This window comes from Eurosta solidaginis, chromosome 1 (genome assembly GCF_040869045.1).
Source record: "Eurosta solidaginis isolate ZX-2024a chromosome 1, ASM4086904v1, whole genome shotgun sequence".
NCBI lineage: Eukaryota > Metazoa > Arthropoda > Insecta > Diptera > Tephritidae > Eurosta > Eurosta solidaginis.
In genome coordinates this window covers 202,732,890-202,748,265 of record NC_090319.1, presented here as the reverse complement: position 1 = coordinate 202,748,265, position 15,376 = coordinate 202,732,890, and the positions used below count along the sequence as shown (strand labels likewise).

At 38.0% G+C, this 15,376-nt stretch overlaps 2 protein-coding genes across 5 annotated transcripts in view; one reads left to right on the top strand and one right to left on the bottom strand.

The window, feature by feature from the left end:
* The window catches only part of LOC137236985 (ATP-dependent DNA helicase PIF1-like), a 41,581-nt gene that overhangs the window by 17,343 nt on the left and 8,862 nt on the right, over positions 1–15,376 (bottom strand). The window lies entirely within an intron of this gene.
* The window catches only part of LOC137236983 (uncharacterized), a 75,025-nt gene that overhangs the window by 53,965 nt on the left and 5,684 nt on the right, over positions 1–15,376 (top strand). For 2 of the 4 annotated variants that reach the window (XM_067760095.1, XM_067760094.1), the window contains exons 2-3: positions 12,615–12,820; positions 12,893–13,123. The gene's annotated coding sequence lies outside the window, so the exon portion shown is untranslated. Of the gene's footprint in view, positions 1–11,604; positions 12,220–12,614; positions 12,821–12,892; positions 13,124–15,376 lie in introns of those variants that run through there. The other 2 variants (XR_010948736.1, XM_067760096.1) reach the window with 2 other exon arrangements.

Below are 15,376 nucleotides of genomic sequence, written 5' to 3'. Positions count from 1 at the left end.
GTCTGTCAAGATTGTTGTTGGTAGGGGTGTCGATCATCACGCGAACAAATACCACAGTCTTGATGGAATACTTCGATACACCCCAAGCCAATAAAGTGGAAAACTTAGACTCGATTGTTTGTTCGTCAGGGACAACTGGCCTACCAAAGAGTTTCCCATTGACGCAATACAATATTTCCACCACAATAGATTCGCAACTTGAACCAACAAGCGTTTGTTTCGGTGATATTACAACGTTGAGAGTCATACCTTGTTTCATGTGTTTGGCTGCCTTACATCAATTTATACCATCATTCTATTGCTTGTTTAACAAGGAATGCCATTGGTAGTTCACCCGCCACCAACCACAGCAACATCTTCAATTTTAGTATTTGTTAAGAGCAAGGATTCAATCTCCGCTGGTGGTACCATGAAAGCATTTGCCCTTAATAAGCTCTTTAGGCGATCCAGAATGAAAACTTCTAAAATAATCTTCCGGGTAGCCACTCCATAACTAAACAACACATAAATCAATTTGTTTAAAACGCTTTGATATGAAGCACTCGTCAACCGAAATTTGCGATAACCGAGACTTAAAAACCTTATTGAGCTAGGCCGTTTTTCCTCTGACAGTCGATACAGTGCGATTTTCTTTTAGCAGACATAATAAACTACATTTGAACCCACTAGCCAAAGTGCATATAGCCATGGTGTTTGCATGAAAGTCACATTTTGGATTTGTCATTACCCCATGCAAGTGCTGTATTAATTCTGGAGAGCGTACAGAATACGGGCCAAGATATACCTCTTCTGACCATAATCGTTAGCACATAAATTATCATATTTTTAACCTAATACCTTATTCTGCTGATAACCTCATTTACTTATTAAGAAACTATGATTTCAGCGTATTAAAAAATATGCATCTCAATGACTCGGTTGAATATATAAATACCTGCTTATCACACTGCATGGGTTTATTAACATCAGAACAAGACAGGATAGTGAGGTTGAGAAATAAGTGGTACGATCATGAACTGACCGAAATTAACAAATTAAAAATCAAATTGCACTCACAAGCCAGAAGATCTGGTGGAATATAATACGGTTGCGAAGTATTATAAGAAACTAATCAAAATTAAAAGATTAAATATATGGAGAAAAATATTGCCTTGAATTCTTCTGATAGGAAATTAATGTGGAAACACCTCAAGCAAGCAGTAAACTTAACTGAGGTGCGTGAAAATATCCTGACAGTGATTGTAAATGATATAAGATATGAAACACCCGAGGATATAGCTCAAGCATTGAATTCCTTCTTTGTTGATAGTATTGGTGACATAAATCGAGAAATCGAAACTTTGGATAGTGGCGACAGTGTGCAATACACGGTTAGCACATGTCTGAAATTCCAAGAAGTTACGGTTGATGATGTCATATTGGTAGCTAAAAGGTTAAAAAATAAAATCGGAGGAACAAATTTACTATCAGAAGGAGTAATTAAGGATTCGGTGTCATACATGGGACATTTCTATGCGGATATCATAAATAAATCATTAGTAGAGGGAATAGTGCCCGACGCATGGAAAATATCAATGATAAAATCAAATAAAGAAGGTAAAAAATTCATTAAAGGCAGAAGATCTGAGACCGATCAACACGTTGCCGAATATCGAAAAAATTCTAGAAGCAGTAGTAAAAGATCAGCTCATAAGTTACTTGGAAATAAATAAAATACTAATTAAAGAACAATCCGGTTTCAGAGAAGGCCACTCTTGTGAAACGGCTTTAAATTACGTAATATTGAGTTGGAAAGAAGAACTAAATCAAAAGAAAAGTATACTTGCGGTTTTTATCGACTTAAAGAGAGCATTTGAAACTATAGACAGAAATATAATGATTAATAAATTAGAAAAAATTGGAATTAGGGGCAACGAGCTGCAGTTGTTTCAGAGCTTTTTAGGTAACCGAAGACAAAAAACAGCCATTGAGTCGGTTGTCTCGGAAGAGGTATTGACAGGAATTGGATTGCCACAAGGATCGGTTTTGGCACCGGTCCTATTTAACATATATATAAATGATATATCTTCGGCGCTAAAACATAGTAAAATAAGGCTGTTTGCGGATGACGCACTGCTCGAAGTAAGTGAACTTGATATCATGTTAGCTAGGAGCAAAATGCAGGAAGACTTGAACACCCTATACAGGTGGCTTTGTAACAATAAGCTTAAACTTAATGTTAATAAAACCCATTTTATGGTCATATCTAGAGCGATGAATAAGGAATCTTGTAATATCGAGCTAAAAATAATGAACTCAAACATTAACGAAGTTAAAACTTTCAAGTACTTAGGGGTTCAGATTGATAAATTTAATGATCATATTGATTATATAGTTGCCAAAATAGGCAAGAAACATGGTTTTTGGAAAAGGTCATGCAAATTTATCAGTAGAAAATACAAACTGAAAGTGTATAAATCCATCATAGAGCCGCATTTCATATATTGTCCCACAATATTCTTTATGGCCAATGTAACTCAGGTAGATAAGCTACAAGTTATGCAAAATAAAGCTATGAGATTTATATTAAACATGAGGTATGATACTCCCATTAATAACATGATAGAAGCACTAAACTGGTTGAGTATAAAACAGCTCATATTCTACCACAGTATGAAATTTATATTTAATATTAAGCACGGTAAATTACCAACATACCTCAGCGAAAAGCTTAGATATGTAAATGATGCACATTCATACGTAATCAGAGAAAACAATAATTTTAGATTACCTCTTTTAAAACAGAAGTGGACAAGCAAAATATATTTTATAAGGGCCTGAAATATTTCAATGAACTTCCTAATCACATAAAAAGTAGTAATAACTTCAATACTTTAAAAAAAAGTTTATTGGAGCATTGTAAAACCCTTCCAATAAGATAAAGTTTTTTTTTTTCTTTTATTTTTTACCTGACATACCGATACTGGAGCGCGAAAAGGGAATGGTAATACTGGTAGCAGCAAAATACAATGCACCCGGCCCTAAGGAAAAGAAAATCAGTCGCCACCTGTAACTCCAGACAGTTCCAACAACAAATTTCGCTGGAATTCGGTATTTTCAGCCTATATTTACTGTTGCTGATCGGGATCACTCGCATTCCGACAGCATTAATATAACAATAAAATTATATGATGTGTAACCAAAATAAGGTCAAACAAAAGTTGGAGCAGGGGGATTGGAAACACGTCAACCTCCCAATATATTTTGAGCTGTGCTGATCGGAATCTTCATGCGTTCTGACAGCGTCTTTACTAAACAAAGTAGAGGGGTGATTGGGTACACTTCAATTTCCAACATCCAAAGACATGTTTAGCTGTGTTGATCGGAGACCAATGCATTCCGACAGCTTAAAATACAAATATAATTGAAAAATATAAGTTCCAAATTTTGTTGCCTTAAGCTGGGAGCCCTGGGGGATTGGAAACGCGTCCTTTCCAACCTTCCTTAAATGACTGGCTCCCAGACTCGTCCGTTTGTTACGCCAGTAAATATGCTGATCGAAATCACATGGCATTCCAACAGCATATTCAATAGAAATAAATGATATAGTAATGAATTGTACTTAGTAGTTTAAGTTTTAGGCCTAAACAGCCGTAATAATAAATAAATTAAATTAAAAAAAATTTAATTAAATTAAAATATACTTATACTGTTGGTATAGTTCGTGAACTACAACATTATGTTATGCAAAATAAAAACTTGAGATTTCCCAGATGAGCAACCAGTTCGTTCGTCACAGATATTTGTGCATTAGCAAAAGTCTGAAAGGCTTCTTTTTCAACCCTTGACAATTCTAAGTCGATGTCATCAAAAGCAATGCGAACGCTTCACAACCAAACTGTAAAACTTGATCCAATTTACGCTTAAGCGTTTGTATCTCCTTTTGACTGCTGTAAGTCATGTCCAAACCGGGCGAACGTGCGTAATAAAACATAACATCGCATTCTCTGGCAGCTACTTCCAGAGTTCACAATTTACGCCAGTAGGCGCGATGCTTGTAATCATCCTTTGGTGCATACACGTACGAATCCATTCCCCATTTTTTCACCTGTATAAATAGATATTCACGTTGGTCCGTGATCCAAGGCCTACCATAGAAACCTTCAATTACCCCGCAGATAAAATCTCGTTTCTCCTTGTCACACCGAAAGCCTTTTGCGACGTTTTCCAAAGCGCCGCCCTCATTTGTTTGCATCTCGTCAGACATCGTTTCGTCACTTCCCACATTACTAAAGGTCCTTTCTCTTCAGTTACATATCAACCCATTCAAGGGGCTTCGCAAATTTGTGTTTTGTGGAATTTTTCCAAAAAGACGTGAATTACCACACATTCTGAACTCCAATTAAACCTAATTGCAAAATGCTTGCGATATGCAATTTTTCCTAATAAAATTTGCGGAAAACAATTGGAAAATCTTGAATAGAAAAAAAGGGGTAACCGCTGGATTCTATTCAATCAGTGAGCGCACACTTTATACGATTCCAAAGATAAATCAATTTATCCCAATTAGTGTGCCGCAGAGGTGCCATATGTAGTATTTCCCCAGTTACTATGATTGCGCATTGAAATATTGTAGTTGTACACCTGAAAATAAAAGAGCAAAAAATTAATTAATAAAAAACCAGAGTACGCATTTCAGAAATCTACTCACCACCGCGTATTTTATCTCAATGACTTTTTTTCCATTCAATGGACAAGAGTAGCAGATGTCAAAATCTCTACACTTAATTTCCACATTCCATTGCGCGGCCTTAATTGGGACTCAAGTCTCCGCCTTCCTCCATACAGAAGTAGACATCTTCTTATTAGCTTACCAACTCTGGAAAATTGGAGAATATTACTGGGGGTATTGTTCATCCATAAGCTCATTATTGGAGAAATTGATTCTGCGGACCTTCTCAGCCGCTTGTTTTTTGCGTTTGCCCCTAGAGTATCCAGACACTACGTTCCTTTACCTTTGTCAACGAAAATTTGCTAAAAATAATCCTCTTCTTATCTGGTGCGCGCACTACAAAGACTTGTATAGCTGTATCAGTCTTGAATGTACTTTTGCCACTATACGTAATGCAATACTTGCCTATCTAATTTAAGAGATACAAGCTAATTTAATTTGCCGGCATTTTATTTCTTCCATAAAAAACAGGAACTATCTCGTTTAAGGATGGAGGAACATTTATAAACATGTATCATTAAGAAGGAACAAGACAGTACTGTGTTGATTGGAATCTGGTGCATTCCAACAACGTAAAAAACATGCTTTTTCATGAGTCACTGACCGGAATCGTATACATTCCGGCAGTATAATCTTATGGGTCAGGCATCGAGCTGATTGGAATCCGGTGCATTCCAACAACACAGGTCATATTACCTTTTTATGCCTTGTGATGGCGTATCCTCATTACACTACTCTTAGCACTGCCGGATTCCCATGACATGCTGATTGGAATCTTGTTGCATTTCAACAGGAAGATTGGACTCCACTGCATTCCGAAATCATGCTGAGCGGAATCTGATGCATTCCGCCAGTATAAGATTTCTGTATAAGATCTTGTTTCTACTCATATTTCTTATTATTATTATATTCTGAAATTAAAGAGTAATGTTCATTAATATATCTTTGTTTGTAATATAACATTGTTGAAATCTCGATATATCTTAAATTTTATCTTATGAGTTGTATATTTATATATCTTTTATATTATGCAGTCGACCATAGTCTGTCGTCGACTTTAAATAATAAATAAATAAATAAATAAATTAAAAAAATCACACACAGAAGATAGTGCATTCACGAGTTCAAAATTGCGTCGTTCTGCGTATCTACGTCACACTTGACTGCTTCAGCGAATGAAAGAAAGAGGAAAAAAGACAAGAGCCAAAGGAAAATGACGTAAAATTGCCCATAAAACTCTGACTGTCAATGCACTGTGTTACCGACATTATGCCTTATGCGCTGCTATACGCCACATATGTCGCGTATTTCATATCTCGATCAATCATTCTTTTGGTCAAGATTTAAAATACTTAAGTCCACGAATCTCAACATTATCGACAATAAACGTCAAAAATAATGTTGAATGGTGGAAGTGCAGCTCTGTACTACCTTTTCAGCTAGGTTTCGAACCGTTCCGTGTGGTGGCAGGCCACTTGTTGTGAAATCAAAGTTCACCATAAATTTTAAATAAATTTTAGAAATACGTCGGCGATATCTACCGACACAAATCAAATTATAAAATGTACCAAAGGCGCTAAAGCACCAGCCACATCGCATGGATGCATGCTCAATCCGTTTTTTATTCGTTTCTTTGCGCGCATAAGTATTTACTTATGGCCTTTAATTTTTATTTCAATTAAATTTTATTTCAATAAAATGTTTTTTTTTCTTCTGCGAAAATATATTAGAGATACTTTTTTTTTGTTTACGCCACCCAAACAACATTCCACCAACCACAATTTGGGCATGATCAATGATACCAATATTCTTTCAGATCATGACCCGCTACCAAACTTTACTGGCCAAGTCAGAGGGAGGCGTAACGCGTTTCGACGTTGCTTGCCAGCTCTGCGGCAGGGATCATAGTCTCCGAATCTGTCCCAAATATTGTAAAAAATTTCCAGAAGAGAGGTTGCGGGCAGTGCTTCTATATAAGTACTGTCCGAACTGTCTGTCACCCTTTCACCGGGTAAACAAGTGTAGCAGCAAGTATCGCTGCAAGAGGTGCCAAGAGAAACACCACACCACGCTTCATTTAGATGAGCGTCGGCCGGTATGCGATGAGACAACCACCAATGGCGACGACAACACGTCCGAAGACGCGTTGTCAATCAACCTGTCGGGACCGGCTAAATCCTGGGCGCAGCAGGTGGAGGAGGAAGAAATGGAGGAGGAGAGAGCAAAGGCGGAGGAAGAAAAGGGTAAAACGGAGACAAGACCGTCAACGGTCAATCATGGGATGCGCAGTTTCCGGCCGCTGTTACAGCATGAGAGAAGCGCAGCGAAAGCAAATAAACGTCGAAACGAACGGACAACTGGCGGCACCGCGACATCAGACTCCAAGGAGGCCCAACCAAGTCATCCAAACGCGGAAGACAGCAGCGGCGAAATAAACCGATGCCATACACTCTTGAAGCTCAAAGTACAAGGACACTATCGCGTGGTACACCGGAAGGCTTCCGAACCGGCCGACTGCTCCCAGCTACTCCAGCACCCATCATGCGGCCTTTCGTGCCCATTGCGCCGACGGCCATAGTGCGCATCGAATCGCTGGGGCATTTACATCTGGTTCGTGCGATCATCGATCCCTGCGCCACCAGCATATTCGTCGATGCAGAGCTGGTACGTGATCTCCAATTGGAGTGCCAGGGACCAGGGCAATGCACCCTTATCCTGCGCAGCAAGTTCGGGTCATCGACGCATGTCACCACTCAAGCCGCAGTGGTCAAAGGCCACTATCGCTTGAGTCCGCCGTCTAATGTGGACCCGAAGATTGCCGCGCCTTTTGAATTCATGCGGCTTGCAGATCCTCAGTTCTATCGCTCATCGCAAGTTCGGCTTACACTCGGCGCTGATCTATACGCCGAAGTGATGGTGAGCGGAACGCCGGCAACAACTAACCAGCAATAATAACTTCTTTTCTTTTCTCTTCACAGGACAACGAGACGCGAAGTCCATCGTGCGACGTGCAGTGCTTGCAGTCCGCATCTGCACATCGACATAACGCCTTACTGGACGTGCGATGACGTGGCATTCCTTTTTTAATTTTTTTTTCCTTGTTGCCTACGGCAAGGGGCCGGTATGTTTAGGCCACAGGCCTAAATATATCTCCCGCCCCCCCTCTTAACATAATTTTCTTTAATCTATTTTCCTTTGTTTACTACCACCCACATATGTTTGTGATCACTATGTATCCTAGATTTTTACCGCTGTGAGCCCGCGGTACAGCAAATTTTTTGCCGGGAAACCCAACGAAGAAGCTGTATCGTGGGTTCATCGGCTCATGTGGCAAAGAGGCTCGACCTCTTTGAATCCAGCAGCTAGCGAATTATTATTACATATATACCATTTTCCTCAACATTTGTTAAAATCTTTCTTAACACTTGTTGTATTTATATAAATAAAAACTGTGAATTCCCTTTTTTATTAACACGAAACCCTTTGATGTTCTTATTTTCTTCCTTGTTTTTTTGTCTTAAACAATCTATAACTAATATGTGGGTGCGCGGCGTTACCACCACGCATTTGTACAGGACCATTTTTGGACCAAAGTGGCAACCGTGAAAGTGAAGAAAACTACCTTTCAAATTTCTCCACAGACACTGGTGAGTTTTTCGGTGATGACAGCGTTACCACTTGGGCCATAATTGCGGATAAAAGAACTGGTAACGATATTCGGTTACATAATGTTCTGGTTACTATTTTACCGGTAACGCTCGGAATCGGGGCGATAGAGTTGAAAATGCTATATTATCTGAATATTTAGAATCTTTAATTAGAAGAAACTCTGATGGCACCTAATTAGACAGGCAAATCAGTTTCACTTGGAGCCTGCACGTACGACTAAGGGCTTAAAATCAGTATTTAGTAATGGCTTAGCAATGTATAATGGCGTCCCAGATGAAATAAAAAATGTAAAAACCATTGGATTGTTTAGGGAAAAGATAGGTCTCTGGTTAGATGGTAATGCAATGGCTCATGATTAATTTATTTTATTTATTTTATTACGGTCTTGTAGACCTAAATTAAGTACATGTATGTATGAGATCATTATCTAAATGGTAGTGCTTTGCAATAGCTATATAATAATTTCTTAAAGAAATGCGATATAAAATAATATTTATTAAATTTATTTATTTTATATGTATTTAATTAGCGAGCTTTGCTCATATTGCTTTATACAATGGTTTTTGTAATTGATATTAGAGAAAAATTGTAAGTTTACAAACGGCGATGGTTACTAGGACATGTTTCTGAATTTCACTTCTTCATCAGCTAGCTTTTCGGGAGCTGAGCGTTGAACTCGAATCTCCAACATTCATATCAGTGCAAGCCTTTAGCTGCTAAGCCATCGCCGTTTGTAAACTTACAATTTTTCTCTAATAGTTATTTATTTTAGTTTTTAATTATAATTAACATTAAATTTTATATACAGGTGGCTGTTAAACTTAATAAGAAATAATAATTGTATAGAAATTAATTGAATTAGCCGTAGGCTACTTTTTAATAAATAAGTAAATAAATACGACACAATATATGTTAGCAAGTATTTGTGTTGTATGGGGAGAATGTTTATAACAGTTCTTCGCGAAATTTTGTACGTGAATGGGCCAAGCGTAATAAACCTCAATTGCCAAGTCTGAAGTTCTTTCACATTTACAAATGCAACATCTTGGTTGATTGTGGCGATGTTATGGAATGCATAAGCTTGTGTTAAATGCATCTATATGAAAAATGTCATTGCGCCGCGGCCTGATTCAAGTTCTGATCCGTACAGCAGTTCTGTTCGTTTCGTTTTCTGTAGTAGATTTTTTTAAAACCAACCACTTTTAAGTTGGTAGCATTCATGGCTGAACTATATGGTTGGCCCATCTCTACACCAACAACATACCTTTGTTCAGATTTTCAAAATCAGCTTGTTAGTGTAAGACGAATGGAATGGAATGAAAGCATACAACTAGCAGCTTTTGTGTGTAGTAAGAAAATTTGTCAATGTGTTGGTTTTATTCCGAGTTTGCCATCTCCTTCTGAAAATCCTTACTCCAGTGAAATGAAAAAAAAAATAAATAAAATGAGCTGATGAGATGAGCCAAACATATAGTTAAGCCATGGTAGCACTGAAATATGTATATACATATATAATATGTATGTGAATACATAAAAGCTTTCGCCCCATTTAAAAGCAAAAACAAGGAAAGAGTAAACAACTTGAAGAAAATGAAAGGAAAATAAATAGTTTGTTTACGTGCGAAACTAAATAAATGTTAATAATTCTATCAGTATCTTAAATTTTTGTGTACGTTCCTTCTTCTTATTTTCAACAAAACATATGTTTTATATTAGTGCTACCAGGTCTCATTAAGTTGATCCAGAACGTTCCAATGGGATTTGATCGTGAGCCAGACCACGATCATTGAATGGAACGCTCCTAATAATTATCCATAATTCCTAAAGAAAATAACTTCTCACATTCATACTATCCAAAAATATTAAGAGGAAAAAATTTATTTATAAGCGATTAAACACGTTGAGCGAATGTGGCTAATTAATGTATGCAAATTGATTTGACATAAATTCCCAACCAAGGCTGCCACCTTGGTCCACTTGGACAAAAAATGGTTCTTCCCAGTCCTGTTTGCTCCGCTGATCCGCCTTTGTCAATTTCGGTCGTTTGTAAAGACTTGGTTTTCTCCAAAAACGGCGCCGCTTTGTTACGACCGTTAAAGTGCGCCCGGTATACTCACCACATTTAGCGGCACCGCTTTGTTGAAAAACTATGAACATTTACGGCAGACGATCAACAAAATTTTACTTTGGATTTTTGCATATATTTTTAGTTTCTCTAATTTTTTTTAGTTGCACATACAAAAATAAAACATGTTCAAAAAAATTCAAATTCTAAAATATTATTTATTTTATAAATATTTTCAAATATTTGAGAAAAAGTTCACCGCTTTTACAGTAGCGGTGGCAAAAAACGGGGATGAAGGAGTTTCTACTGTCATCACGGCCGTAATATTTATCGCCCTGCCGCTATATTACGTTCCGGTGAACTTCACCGTCTTGTTAGTTTCCACATAATTACTTTTACACTGCAACATTTTTCATAACATACTCTACAGCTACATACTCTACTCAGTTTGTCAGTTAAACTACGCTTAAACTTACTCTGCAGTTTTCCAGCCTACTTTAACTGAAGTTTAAGCTGAGCTTAAGCGGCCAATCAGGCAGGGTTAAACTCCAGTTAACTTATCAGTTATTTGCGTTCGTTCGAAATACCCAACAAACATTTGGGTTTGAGTACCATTAGAATTCATCTTGATAGCTAGGCATACTTCTAAAATCTCAAGAGTTGTTTCGAAATAGTGGCTCAACTCGGAAACCATGTCATACTCAGCAAAAGAGGGTATTTTTTATAAAGCAAATAATGCTATTACTTAAGTTGAAAAAATTTAATTAACAACTTTTGGCCCTCTAATTGGACTGAAATGTAAGATTCCATACTACAGTATATTTACGAGAGTAAAGGTAAAATATATATACTTTATTTTTGATCAATTACGCTTTATTACTGCTACCAACCAGGTGTTTATTTCTCACAATAAACAGCCGTTGGTTTTGGTGGTACCACCTTGGAGATTTTTTTTCAACTCCACCGCAACTCGATATCCAATGTAGGATATCAACAGTAGAAATGTGCAAATTATTCATTTGAGAACTGTAAATTTCTCAAAATCTCTCGAAAGTTGGATAATAATTGGAAAATAATAATGACGTTGGAGATCAACCCGAAAACACTTAGTATTAGAAAATTTCTCAAAGGTTGGTAGTGATTGGAGAATGAAGTTGGATATAAGTTCGAGAACTATGTATGTAATAATGATATTGGATATCTCCTCCGGAACTAGATATATATTTCGCGGGAGACATTTTTTTCCATGTTTGTTGGGTAAACAAAATCCAACTGTTGCCGTTCGCTAAAAATTATCTAGATAATAAAAAACCAATGTTGCCGACTAAAAAGCCAACCCCAAAGGCGGCCTTAAACTGTGACTGAAAAACTGCTCAGTAGTTTAACTGGAGTTTAAATTTGACTAGAGTTTAAGCAAACTTACCCTACAAGACGGAGGTAACCAGTTCACTCACACATTCAAAGCTTTTTTCGCTCTCCACTAACACATCGACGTTTCATGCTGTCATCGAAATGACAGTTCATTAATTATTCCGGAAAACATTGAAACGCAAAAAAAATATATTTGTTTACAACGAAAAATATCTTGTACTTTTAGTTGTGACATGTGACGGAAATTAAAAATTTTGTTGCAGAGAACACCTTTTTGCGTTGGCGGCCTTCGCCCAAAATAACATTAAGTAAATTTTAGTTGTGACATGTGACGGAAATTAAAAATTTTGCTGCAGAGACCATCTTTTTGCGTTGGCGGCCTTCGCCCAAAATAATATTAAGGGTAACGTTTTACAAGACGGTACACCACCTAATTTAAAAATATCAAATAATAATAAAAACGGAGATCGAGGCGCGCCTTTTGATTCCACGGTTGATAATTTTTGATAAAAATTAGGTGGTGCACCGTCTTTTAATTCGTTACCATATTAAGTTGTATAGAATCGACGGGATGGCCTACAAGGTTTCATGTCAACTAAATCGCTCCCGATATGGTCGGGCTAGTACCTTAATGGTTCCCGGAACGTACCCGATCTGCATCCGGCAAAGGACCAACAAAGTCGATAACGGGGAGTGTCCTTATCGCTACAACAACAACAACATTATTTACCTCCTGATTTTCATTCATACGTATGTGCATTTTTAAATAATAAAAAAAATGTTATATTATTCTAATAGATAGCATCTCCGCCGGGTTGCGATTCAGCTCAGAATATGCCAAAATCAGAGGAAATCTACAACTAAATGCAGATTCACGTGTCATTTGCCAAGGATACAAGGTACTTTACAAGCAACATGCTTTGGATTCTGGTACCAAAATGGTTGGATGTATTTCCCTAAAAAAGGGTGGAACTACGCATCTTGGTTTGCCAGTATTTGCTTCGGTAATTTATATTGATTTGTAGTGATTAAAAATTGCATTAGTAGATAATGTAATGTGAATTAAAATTGAATAGGTAGCCGGAGCAAAAAAGGCAACTGATCGGCATGTAACTGTTATTTATGTGGCGCCACCGGGAGCTGCTGCTGCTATCCCAGAAGCATTAGAAGCAGAAATGGCTTTGATTTTTTGCATCACCAAAGGTGTGCCATAACATGATATGGTTCGCGTTAAGCACACTCTCTTAAGGCAAAAAAAATCGCGTCTAGTCAGGCCGGATTGTCCAGGAATCATCGCACCAGAAAGGGTAAGTAAATTGGCTACCATATTAAATAATTTGTCATGCTTTTGTTGATAATCAACTGAAGAATGCAAATACGACAGAGTTCGAAGTTCATGAGAAAACCAATTAATTTTTTTAGTTAGCGTTTGGAGAGAAAAATACATATGTATGTATGCATATAACTGCATAGAAGGGGAGGCATAAATTAATTATTATCAGTAGATATGCAAGATTTTTGTCATTTTCCCTGCATCGCAGTTGTCATTACATTGCGTTAAGAGAGGACATCAACACCTTACTACCCACAGCCAGTTAAAATTTTTGTAAATTTTGCTCTTTTCATCACTGTTTCAAAACGTGGAAAGTTATATATCGAGCATTCCATGGAGAATGGTACATTTTAGCAGACTTTCGCATTGCCGGCATTATTAATATTCAATCCCTAGAAGGTTTAATGTAGTCATATCAATAGTTCCCGCGATGCTGGGGCTAGTATCATAATGGTGCTTGTTACCGGAACGTAGATAGATAGATAATTTATTGAGGATTGCACAGTGACTTGCACATCTCCTTCACAGCACCTCATCCTAGCCGACTTCCTTGATGAACCCCAGCAATGTTCTTTGCTTGAGTGATTAAATGTGGGAATGCTCTGGCCATGGTGAGCCCATAAACTTAGCCCTACGTCTTGAAATTGCGCCGCAATATAGAAGGATATGGTCCACCGTCTGCTGATCCATCACAAAATCAATATGTGTTGTTCGATATTATACCCAGCTTTTGCATGTGACTGTTCAGTCTACAGTGTCTTGTAAGAATAGCCGTTAGGGTTCTTAGGTTATCTTTTTGAGAGGCCTATTAATGCCCTAATTCGAGTTGTGCTGTAACCACCTAACAGTAACTTAGACTGACTCAGGCCTGGCATATTGCGCCAGTGTTCTCTCTTTTCCCCCTTCTGCTAATAAATGCCCCTGTGGGCCAACTGGCAGGAACGGCTCGGGATCGACGGGTCATGCAGTTGCTGCCTCTCTTTCCGTGTTATCCGCCTGCTGTTGTTGTAGAAGCAGTGCTTCGCCTCATCCAATAGGTGCGACCGATCACAAATTGTCATCAATGTCCTCTAACGGGAGTCCAAAGAAACTTTCTGTTTCAACAGGGGTGCACCATAATGAGAGGAGTGTTAGAGGCGTTGGTTCCACAATACAGTTAAAGAGATGGTTGGTGACATGTGGGGACACATTACAAGCAGGACAATGTTTTGTATGTCGGGGTTGATTCTGGATAGGTAAGAGTTTAACCTGTTACGTTATCCAGCTCGAAGTTGAGCTAGAGTGACTACTCTCGTTTCCCTAGGGAGAGTGCGTTCCTCCTCAGCTAGTTTTGTTCTTTGAGTACAGGAATCACCGGCATAGAGGTCCGACGCCTGTTTGTGGAGTTCACTGAAGACATGCTTGTGTTTTTTTAGCTTCATACGGCTGTGCTCTCAGGTGCCGTATTTCCTCATAATGTAAGAGGCCGGGAACAACAAGAGCCACAAAAGATTTATAAAAGTTACGAGGACGTTGGATTTTGGAATCTAGCCCAGAGCAACCTTTCCGATGCAACCATCCCTTGCACGTGAAACACTGACAAGAGTATTTATTTTTTTAATTTAATTTATTTATTATTACGGCTGTTTAGGCCTAAAACTTAAACTACTAAGTACAATTCATTGTTATAATCACTTATTTCTATTGAATATGCTGTTGGAATGCCATGTGATTCCGATCAGCATATTTACTAGCGTGACAAAGGGACGAGTCTGGGAGCCACTCATTACGACGTTTCCAATCCTCCAGTGCTCCCAGCTTAAGGCAACAAAATTTGAAACTTATATTTTTCAATTATATGTGTATTTTAAGCTGTCGGAATGTATTAGTCTCCGATCAATGCAGCTAAACATGTCTTTGGATGTTGGAAATTGAAAATAACCCCTCAACTTTGTTTATTAAAGACGCTGTCGGAATGCATGAAGATTCCGATTAGCACAGCTCAACATATAATGGGAGGTTGAAAAGGATGTGTTTCCAATCCCCCCTGCTGCAACTTTTATTTGGCCTTATTTTCTTTATTTTTGTTACACATTATATAATTTTATTGTTATATTAATGCTGTCGGAATGCGAGTGATTCCGATCAGCAACATTAAATACCAGCTGGAAATACCGAATTCCAGCGAAATTAGTTGTTGGAACTGTCTGGAGTTACAGGTGGCCACCGATTTTCTTTTCCTTAGGGC